This window comes from Equus przewalskii, chromosome 19 (genome assembly GCF_037783145.1).
Source record: "Equus przewalskii isolate Varuska chromosome 19, EquPr2, whole genome shotgun sequence".
NCBI lineage: Eukaryota > Metazoa > Chordata > Mammalia > Perissodactyla > Equidae > Equus > Equus przewalskii.
Window position 1 is genome coordinate 1,692,332 of NC_091849.1, and position 9,640 is coordinate 1,701,971.

The 9,640-nt window shown below is 39.7% G+C and overlaps 1 long non-coding RNA gene across 1 annotated transcript; it reads left to right on the plus strand.

Moving 5' to 3' along the window:
• Positions 1 to 5,686: 5,686 nt before the first annotated feature.
• On the plus strand, positions 5,687 to 8,984 carry LOC139077199 (uncharacterized). The gene is made up of 3 exons (XR_011529517.1): positions 5,687 to 5,758; positions 6,462 to 6,615; positions 8,815 to 8,984. It is a non-coding gene; the product is annotated as an uncharacterized lncRNA (long non-coding RNA).
• Positions 8,985 to 9,640: the final 656 nt, after the last annotated feature.

Genomic DNA, 9,640 nt, shown 5'->3' on the forward strand with positions numbered 1-9,640 from the left:
TGTGTGTGTCTACTGAGTTGCACCCAAAATGTACCTGTGACTGCGAATTTCAGTCAAAAAAAGGTTGAGCCACTCCTTCAAGCACGTGCTGAGCAACCAGGAGGAGCCAGGCTCTGTGCCAAGAGCTAGGGCTTTGAAAGCTCGCCTCTGCTCCAGGACAAGCTTGGTGGGCAGAAGGAACTGACGTGTGCCCAGTGGGCTATGAGGGTAAGAGGAAAGCATCATGGAGGCACAAGGAGCAGCACGACGGAGCCTTCAGGATGGAGAGGAGTGCTGGGGCAGCCCCAGCAAAATGTTAGCATCGTACACTGAGTGTATAGTTTGTGTTTACCACCCTGGAACATTCTGGCTACATTTGAACTTTCTTCAGGGCACCAGGTCTTCCGCCATTCCCTTTGAGTTAACTTCCAGTATAATCTCATGGGGGCCCAAGAGCTGGAGCTGTCTGGGAATTGAATCGATGCCTGTGACATCACAAAGACATATTGTTTGGGCTACAATAATTTTTCTCATAAAAGAACGTCAGATATCTGCTTGCACTTGAAGAAATTTAAACAAGTGTCTTGCACAAATGTAGTGCTCTCTTTTGGCATTTTATGTTTTGCAGTGGTGTTGAGACTCTTTCTCTGACTGGAGTAATGTGGTAAAGTCATAATATCTTTGCTTCCAAACAAATATGTTACCAAAAAACAACTTCTGTTTCACAACTAATGTTGCTCAGTCCTTGAGCAGTCAGTCATCATCCTGTGTACCGCTGTAAGTCTTGCTTTGTGTGTCATCCTAATGACCCTCCCAAAGAAGCTCTCAGGGCATTTAAGACTAGCTCATCATTTCAGCTTTCTGGAAGTAGGCTGGAATGTGAAAATGTGGAGATGTCAATCAATCTGAGAAAGACTAGCATGCGTGGGGCCTATGAGTGTGATTCAAAAGATGCATCTACGATACTGAAGGCACAGACCAAGGATTACCATCCACAGAAAGTGAAAACTCACCAATCCACTCTCCCAGGGACAGATGGCAATTTCTAACCGGCAAAATGTTGTCTTTGGTTTATAGTATTCCTTCAAGAAGTTGCTTTCTCAAAGTGAAGAAAGTGGTTTAAGGGAGTTTTGGTATATTTAGAGGGAAATCAGTCCATAAGCTTGCATAAAATTTATACACTTTTTAGTCATTTAGAGCTTAGTGGGTCTAGTGGTTAAAGTTTGGCTCTCTCACCACTTCGGCAGCCCAGGTTCGTTTCCTGGGCATGGAGCCACACCAGAAGTCTGTCCGTGCCATGCTGTGGTGGCAGCTCACATAGAAGAACTAGAAGGACTTACAACTAGGATATACAACCATGCACTGAGGCTTTTGGGAGGAAAAAAACAGAGGAGGATTAGCAACAGATGTTAGCTCAGGACAAATCTTTCTATGCAAAAAGAAAAAAAAAGTCATTTATAGTTTGACTCTGAATTGTAATGGTTTTATATAGGTTTTCTTCCACGTGTTTGCCACTGTGGTACAATTTTGTCATTTGGCTTTAGCCAAAAGTTTTTCTGGGGGAGCCATAAACTTTTCCCCAATTTTTTATAATGAAAAAATTCTAACATATGGAGTGGCTGTTGAAAGAACGGTGCAATGAAAACCAATTTAATTTCTGTATAGAGTCAATGATTTCTACTATTTTGCTATCTATCTATACACACAGATATGCGTATATAACTACGTGTAAATATAGAGATATATGTAAACATGTAAATATAGAATATACAGATATGATACTTATAGTTTAAATAAATGTATTATTTAATATAATATAAATAAAACATTTAAATATAACATAAATATTATTATATAATGTTAACTTATAAACATACGTATTGCTAAATACTTGAATATAAGTTTAGCCGTCATGATAATTAACTGCTAAACACTTCAGAATGTTTGCCCCAAAAGTAAAAACAGTCTCCTGTTTAAGAATACATATCTACTATCCAGTCTATAGTCAAAGTTCTCCAGTTGCTTCAAGAATGTTTTTATAGTTGTTTGTTATTTTTTAAAACAGGATCCAATCTAGGGTCACGTATTGCAATTTATTGTTATGTCTCTTTAGTCTTTTTTTACTCTAAACCAGCATTGTCCATGTATGCCATTTTAGATATTCTAGGAGCCACATTAAAAAGTAAAAAGCAACAGTTGAAATTAGTTTTATTCATATATTTATTTAATCCACCCTATCCAAATTATGATGACATGTAATAAATATACACATAGTAATAAAAAATTATGTCTTCCTTTTTTCTCATGCTAAGTCTTTAAATTTGGTGTATATTTTACATTGGCTGTGGATCTCAATTAGTACCAGCCACACTGATGTGTCCAACAGCCACATGTGGCGAGTGGGGACCGACATGGACAGTGCAGGTCATTCCAACATGACAGAATCTTGAAGGTTTAAATGGTGTTGATTTTCTGCATTTTATTTTTGAAAACAAATTCAAGGTTCCCTTTAGACAGATAAGTGAACATCATACTTTAATTTCAAGATTTGAGAAAGCTTTGTGCTGGCTCTGGGCTATTAATCATAGAACATTCTATGTGTGCAGTGTGTATTGTCTCAGCATCGCCAAACTCCTTGCCACAATGACTGTTTTAGATTGCTGTGTGACATCACAGCCAACAAATGGAAAATGGTCTTGTTGCTTTCCAAAATCTGAGCCCTCAATAGGCACAGGAAACAAATAGCAGCTTTATTAAGTAATTGATAGTTTTTAAAGAAGCACAAATTAGGAAATTCGAGGTTTCTTTTAAAGCTTACTAAATAAACAATTTTTTAAAAAATTATGGGCACTCTGGCCTGGTAACATTACAATGAAACTGGCACATTGCTCTTAGCATCTGTTCATGCATTCATTCATTCATTCAACATATAATTATTGAGAACATACTATAAGTAAGAAACTATTCACAGTACTGGAGATACATCAGTGAACGTACAGAAATCCCCGCTCTCATTCAGTTTACATTACAGTGGAGTCAGGTGAGGGATAGAACATAAACTAAAAAACATGGATCTACCCAATAAGGGATAAGGAGAAAATTAAAGCAGGAAAGAGGACTAGGGTGTGCCAAGATGGAGTGGGGTGGTAATTCTAAATAGGGCATTCAGGAAGAACCTACTGAGAAGGTGACATTTCCACAAAAGTTTGAACAAAAGGAGAAAAAGGGACATGTTGGTATCTGGGGAAGAGTGTCCCAGGTGAGGGGCCAAGGTGTGCCAAGGCCCTGAGCTGGAAATGTGCCTGGCGTGAGGGAAGATCAGAAAGGAAGCCAGAGTTGGGGGAGGTGGTGAGCAAGAGGCTCTCCAGATGGAGGATCAGGTAGACATTTGGAAGACACAAGCTACAGCTTGTTATTAAGATGAGATTAAATGAGAGTACCAAGGAGGTGATTGTAGATGGAGAAGTGAGGACATCTGAAGACTGAGCCCTTGGCATCTGCAGTATTGGGATAAGGGGAAGATGAAGACTCAGTAGAAGAGACTGAGAAAGAATTATGAGGGGTGGGAAGACCCCAGGAGAGTGTGATGTTCTGGAAGCCACACGAAGAAAGCATTTCAGAAAGGAGGCAATGGTCAACTGTGGTTTGATGCTACCAATAGAGAGTAACATGAAGACGGGAATTGACCATTGGACTGCCATGTGGAGACCTTGACAAAGGTGATTTAGTGAAGGCAAAAGCTTGATAGATGCGAGTTAAAGGCTAATGGGGGGAGAGGAATTTGAGACTGAGTGTAGAAAATGGTTAGGAAGAAAGACCTGACCACCCACTTCCAAAAATATTGGCCCTGAAAACCCTATGAATAGCAGTGGAGCATAGTCCGATTTGGAACCAGAGGGTAAGAGGATGGTGCAAAGACTGGGCAGAGTTCTGCTCTGCTGTACCCAGAGTTGCTAGGAATTGGACTCCACTTCATGGCACTAGCAGTGAAAACAGAAAACTATGGAGAAGATTTGCTCCAAAGGGGAAGTGTAAGGACTTGGTAGCGAGAGAGGGAGTTTAGATTAAAAAGATTTTTTAATGAAAGAAATATTTGCATGTTTGTATATTGAAGGGAATGATCCAGTAGAAAGCGGGACACTTGATGCAGGGACAAAAGGGGAGATTCACCAAAACAATACCCTCGAGTGGGTGAGGAAGCCTGGGATCGGCCGTAAGTGGAGCAGTGGACCCTGCACAGGAGAGCAGACAATTCATCCATTCTCTAGCGCTGCGAGGGAGGGCAGAGTCTACTGCAGGCACAGAAACTGGGTGGTGTGTAGATGAGAATGTGGGTGCTTATAAAACTTCTCTTCTGAGCTCTTTGTTTTTTTCTCAGTGAAATAAGAAACAAGATCCTCCTCTCAGCCCCAGGAAGGGAGAGGAGCTGTTGGATGGTGGATGAGAGTAGAAAGTATGAAACAGTAATTTAGGAGAAAGGAGAGTGAACAGAGGACGGAAATGGAATGTGGTGGCCCCCAGCAGTACTAAAGACCACTGGAGGTCTGTGTCATGAATTCAGTGGGACCTGTCAGCACCACTTTGTCATTTTCTCCAGCCACGTTCACCTGCATGGGTGCAGGTTCAAAGCAGACAGTGAACTGTATTTAAACAGAATTGTGTTTTTTCCAGGAGAGGATGATGAACAGCGACATAGGAGTTAAGGGTTAAGGCAATGGTTCATAATTCCTCTAATGCTGGAACCATAGAATTTACACTGGAGAAGAAGGTGATGGAAGGCATGAAGGTGATGAGGAACAGAGAAAGGAGGGAGGCTCTTTTTTGTTCTTGTTGGTTGAAAAATAGTTGGAATAGTGGAAGGAGTTAGGAAAATAGTCGTGACTGGAGAGTGGGATGCTTGAACTTGAGATTATGGAGGGGAAACACTTACTGATATGACAAGGTCTAGCGCGTAATTAGGAGATAACGTCGAGGACAAGATCATTAGATCAGAGAGGAACAAGGAACTGAGAGACCAAGGCATTAGAAGGATCTTCTATGTGGATGCTTACATCACAAAGAAGTGGGACAGAAGCAGCGTTGAAGAAAGTGGCGGAGACCCAGCGGCTGCAAGCTTCAGGGCATGAGGGGGTGCCATCTGGATGTGTAACCTGTGATGTGAGGTTCAAAGTTATTTTCACTTGTTAATTTGTTTTGTTTTGTTTTTAGAAAAGGTTCTGTGAAGAAATAGAAATGCAAATGAGAAGCAAGGAAGACATACATGTCCATTCCCAGTGAGATGAGGGATATGGGGCAAAGGCGCCCTGTGTGTGCGAAGGCGGCCTGGGGAGCACAGGCTCTGGGACAGCAGGGGGAAGGTGGGGTCAGCGTAGCTTCGGAAATCTTTTTTGGAAAGCAATATAGTTCTGGTTTTGTTTTGTTTTACAAGTCAATGATTTTTAGTATATTCACAGAGTTGCGTGACTATCTCCCCAAAAAGAAATCCCATACTCCTTAGTAGTCACTCCCCGCACTAGCCCCCCAGCCTCAGGCAACCATTAATCGACTTTCTATTGCTGTGGATTTGCCTATTCTGGACATCTCATGGGAATGGAATCATACGCTATGTGGTCTTTTGTGACCGGCTTCTTTCTCTTAAGCAATATGTTTTTGAGCACAATTTAAGAACATCTATTAAATTAAAATTTTTTCATACTCTTTAATGCAGCATCTGTGAATTATGGCCTAACTATACAAAGACACCCTTATGCATCCATTAAGGAGAATAAAGGATTAAAATGTGAGTAGACCATGATCAAAATTTCATATAAATTAATAATAATATATATTAGTATATGCATAGAGAAGAAAAAGTAATTTGGAAGACAAGTACAAATTTTTGACAATGATTACTTTTAGAAGCTGACATAATAGGGAATTTTCTTTTCCTCCATTGTGTAGCTTTATGAAGCTTGATATTTGTATAGAGTACATGTAGCTATTTCATAAACAGAAAAAAGTAAAAATAAAATCAACATGGCGATCAAGAATTAGAGGTTGTTAATAAAATTTGATTTTATATCCAGGCAACTTATCCTAAATGAGATAATTCAACAGAAAAAAAAGGGCATATGTGTGAAGATATTTAATGTAGCTTTATCTACGGTGGAGAAAGATCAGAAATAGCCCAGGTAAATGGAATATTATTTATTGTAATACATCAACTCGACGGAATATTTACCAGCTATTAAAATTGTTGGATTTTTTTGAAGACAGTAGAATTATGGGGAACTGCTTGTGAGAGTATAACAGAAAAAATTCAGAGTACAAAATTCCACACACAATCATCACAACCATATGACACATGCATAGATATAGTCAAAGAGTAAAATGGAATATGAAAAAATTAAAAATTTGATTTGATTTAATTTTTTCATAATAAATTTATTTTCTCTCAAAATAAAATGTCTATTATCCTTCTTGCATTCTCATCCCTGATCTAGATGGACTCCAGAACCAGGTTACCAATGGCCTGCTGGGTCTAACTGGACGTCCATGCTCCCGTGCGAGGTTCACTGGGTCTCAAAGCCCAGCCCCCTCGTGCCGTGCTGGCTCCTCCTGGGCTGGACAGAGTTCCTTAGAACCAGAACGAATCAGGTGACTCCTTGCTCCCCACCTTCCGTGTGCCATTGAAAACAATTTAAAATACTAAACCATCGAGTCAGAAAGTCTAAGTTCTAATATTTCCCAATATAGCAATTTGGATGTTTTTTCTAAAACATCAAATTATTTTGTAAAACGTTGGGGCCTTCACTTTGCTGGTACCCTAAGCTCCTGTTCAGGCTGCAAAGGCCTTTACCCAACTTCTTTGCTTAGTTTAGTGAGTCGTAATTGACCCAGGGAACAGACTTGAATATTGCAAGTATTTTCCCTATTATCTTTTTTTTATTTCCTATATCCAAGTAAGTCACTAAATCAGCTCATTCTTCCTTTAACATGTCTCCTGCTGTTATCCTTTATTCTCATTTGCGCCGCCAACGCCATGCTTTCCTCACCTCAGCCTAGGCAGAGAGGGAAGGCTTCTCACTCTCTCTCCTAAGTTCCATTTCTTTTGCCTCCAATGCAATCTACCTTCTCCAAAATGCCACCTTCAGCATCTTGTTCCCTTGTTCAAGAACTCCCAGTAGCTTTCTAATTGCCTACTTCTTAAGTCCAAAGTCCTAGCTTCCCCGTCTAGCTCCCCTTTAAAGAAGAACTTGTTTCTTGGTTCTGGTTCACCTGTCCTGCTCTCTGCCGTAACTTCCTGCTCCAGGAGTCTCCTCGCCCCGGCCTCTGAGCTTTGCTAGACACTGCTTCATTACCCAGCAGGACTTCTTGCCTTTGCAAATCCTGCCCACGCACTTGCCTTCCATTACTCCTTTAGCCTCTATTTCTACCTCTCTTCTGTAATTTATTGATATTGCGTTCATTCTTTTCTTCAACAAATGTTTATAGAGCCTGACTTCTGTAAAAGAAGAAAGATTTTTCTAAGCACTTGGTTAGTTTTATTTTACATCGTTCTCTGATCCTTTAGTACCCACATCTTGCTTCTTCACCTAGTCTATACATTCTTATAATAAGTGTAAATTAAATAGTTAGCTACTTGTTAGATTAAAAGGAGAGAATGAAACCCAAGAGGGAGGAAATTGCACATGAAATATCAAAGAAGAGATACATATCAAAAATATCCTTGGACATGGGACTATGAAACATAAGAAAGCTGTCAGCAAAAATAAATCACTTCCTTTATTGTACTGGCTCAGTTCCTTCTAACGTAGCCTGGCGCCACTGATCATAAAAGTAATCAGATTTTTTTAAGGTGGGGAGGGATAAACTGTACTCAAATCTTAAAATGTTGTATTTCTACAGATCATTCCTTTTATGATATTTAGGCACCGGGATATTCTCAATTGACTTAGCAAATAGCTAATGAGAATTTGCCAATATGTAGTCATATTACAAATATTCACCAGTCTTGCAATCGATGTTGGTTAACAGCCATGAGAAGATGTCAGATTTAGCCAGGAATCTGAGGGCGGAGGTATTAATTGTTTTGCTTTATCCCCTCGCCCTCTCACCGTTTTTTTATTCCAAAGTGGCAACTTGTAATTTCATAATGAAAAATAACTCTCTCAGACATATAGATAGGGTCAACATAGTCTCTTCCCACGTCAAGGTGCACCGGAATGGGTGTCTTTCTTCTACAACAAAGTGTGCATTTTTTTAAGTTTGAGAAACATTAGGGGAGAAATTCAACCCCTGCCTGGCTGCCGACCCAATTTCATTCTGTTGCCTCTTTGCCTAAGTTTGCTGTGCTGTCCTTCAGAGTCTTTATGTTTCTTCAAAGTGCATTTATTTCATTTTTCCTCCTCCTCTTGTATAACTGCATATATACTTATATCTCTTCCTATTTATTTAAAAATTATTTATGTGCTCACGAGAGTAATTATTTTTAGTGGAAGATGTAGACAATATGTAAACTATAAAGAAGGAAATGAAAATTACCCATAACTCCATTACCTTCTAACAATTTTTCTAGACTTGAATAATATTACATAATAGGTCAGTTGTATCATGGCACACATTTATTATCCTGCGGATTTTTCCATGGTATTAAATATTCCTTTAAAAACACGATTTTCAGCTATGGGATCATGTTTTACAATTTATACATTGTATAATAGTATATGATGTATGTATCGTTTAACAATTCCTTTTGTTGACCATCTACGTCATTTCTGATATTTAGCTATTGAAATGTTTGTAATGGCCTTTTTTGAAAGTAAAATCCTGATCATATTTTTGGTTCTTCTTTAGGATAAATTCTTAGAAGTGAAATTCCTAGAAGAGTCTTCATACATCTTGAAAATCTGCTTTCCAGAAACATGGATTGAAGTATTCCCTGTGGACATTTCCCAGATGATGTATTTTCACTGCACTATGTTCCTTCCTAGTATTAGGCAAATAAATATGAAATCCAACAGAGTTATTTCTCTAACATGTTTTCATCTCTTCCCGTGTCTATGGCAGCTTCTTCTAGATAATACGTCCAGGTCCACACCTCCTGCTACCAGCTAAACCTCTTCTCCAGACGCCCTCATATACCATAGCTGCAATTTGCTCCCAAGCGAATCATCTTTTCCCTGTGACTTGTAGCCTTCTCTTCTCTGGCCACTGGGGCTTCCATCCGTCTCGTTTTCCTAACTAGGAATTTGGGCATCCTCCCTCACAGCTACCCCTCTCTCATCCACCTTCAGTTACTCCACCACCAAAGTGTCTTTCGTATCTGGCTCTTCCCGCTGCTGTTCCCACAGGATAGCTTGTCTGAACCCCTGCATTCCTAACTTGTTTTTCCATTACCAATCTTTCCACTTTCTAACTTTGCCTTCTTAGAATCCCTCAAATATCTGTGAAAAATAGATACGATTATGAAATTCTCCTGCTTTATATTCATTGCCTGGAGAATTGTGAGCAGGTTCTTCAACATGGCACAGAAGTCTCGCCACACTTACCGTGAAGTCATGCCCTAGCTTACCATCGCGCAGTTATCTCCAGCCATCCCCTCAGGTCTATTCTGGCCCAAAGCCACACAAACTGCAGACTGTGTCCTGTCCTCACCCTCTCACTTTGTTTGTTGTTTTTT